At 35.0% G+C, this 1,449-nt stretch overlaps 1 long non-coding RNA gene across 1 annotated transcript; it reads left to right on the top strand.

Annotated features, from left to right (window-relative positions):
- Nucleotides 1-798: 798 nt before the first annotated feature.
- On the top strand, nt 799-1,366 carry LOC109589662 (uncharacterized). Its single transcript, XR_002188848.1, has 2 exons — nt 799-870; nt 947-1,366. It is a non-coding gene; the product is annotated as an uncharacterized LOC109589662 (long non-coding RNA).
- The last annotated feature ends 83 nt before the right edge of the window (nt 1,367-1,449 follow it).

Consider the following 1,449-nt stretch of genomic DNA (forward strand, 5'->3'; position numbering starts at 1 on the left):
GATTAGTATTGACAGTACAGATTATACCAATTAACTGCATGAACACTTGTAATATCTTTTGATTGTGTAGTTCACTTATGCAGTGATAGATATAAGTACCAAAGTTTTTGTGTTATTGTTATTTAAAATTCTGAATAATTATTATGAATTAAAGGTGCATGTAAATTCTTGAATATAATCATTACAAATATCTGGGCCATATTTCAGTGGTATTCATCTTTATTGCATGCATACATTTCACATACACTGCATGTTATGTTGTCAAGTATAGACTTAAATTTTTAAATTTATTCATGCATAAAATGATCAACCACAATAATTGTACCAACATATGTGGTCATTGACAAATTTAAGAAGTTGCAATTATTATTACATATCTAATTTGTAACCGTTTTTCCACTGAATTCAGAACAAGATTTGCTTGCCACATTAAGCTGTACAGTGACACAAATAAGTAAGAGATATTTAAATCATTTGTAGACTAGTCACTGCACAACATCCAAGTTCAGTACCAGGCTCAGGCTGTACATGCACAGTTCCTTCATAAATAAATTTGTTAAATTCACAATATCTGAAGGTTTGGGCTTATATCTAACCGAGAAGCAGGGTTTCAGCAAGAGTAAATATTGACCTAAGCATTAGCTATAATTTTTAGCATCTGTAAAATTACCGGTATAGTGAGGCAAAGTGGTCCGTAAAATAGAGATGTCGCGGACCATTCGGGTCCGTAAAACAGATTTGTCGCCGACCATGGTCCGTTGGTCCGGTCCGGTCCGTTTTTTAGGGACGACCGAAATAGCGGGGTAAAACCGGGCTGCCCCGGACTGGGGCTTCACCTATTTTCATGGAATAAGGACTGATATGGAGCTAGTAAGGACATAGAACAAACTACTGCATGAGTAACTGTGCAATTAAATGATTATATTCTTTTATTGTTAAAATTTAGGGAAGCCATGAATCCCCCTTGACTAATGCTGGGAACAAGGCCGCTCTACTCCCATCTGTCTTCTAAGTCCACTTTAACTCTCTCATTTTTATTTCTGATTTTATTTGCTGTCATTGTTAGCTTAATTCTCATTTTCCTGATTGTTGATTTATTTTTATTTATTTATATTTATTACTATTATTTTTACTGTTGATCATTACTTCATTTCCACTTTTCTTTTTGTTTTCCAGGGGCCATAGCAGTTCAGTCTTGCTGCATGGGATGTCTGTGCCGTATTATCAAACTTACTCAATTTGGTTTATTGTAAATAAATTATATTACAAAACCAAACCAGAAACTATCAGGAAATTAGATTTTACAGGTGAACAATATTATTATTTTAAAAATGGTAAGAACTACCACTTTTGTCTTGTATATATTTAGGAAGTGGATATTGGTCCGGCAGCCGGACGCCTACTGCGGGGCTATTGGTCCGGCAGTCCCTATATAGTATACTGGGGGCT

The sequence above is a fragment of the Amphimedon queenslandica genome, unplaced genomic scaffold (assembly GCF_000090795.2).
Source record: "Amphimedon queenslandica unplaced genomic scaffold, v1.1 AMPQUscaffold_11052, whole genome shotgun sequence".
Classification (NCBI taxonomy): Eukaryota; Metazoa; Porifera; class Demospongiae; order Haplosclerida; family Niphatidae; genus Amphimedon; species Amphimedon queenslandica.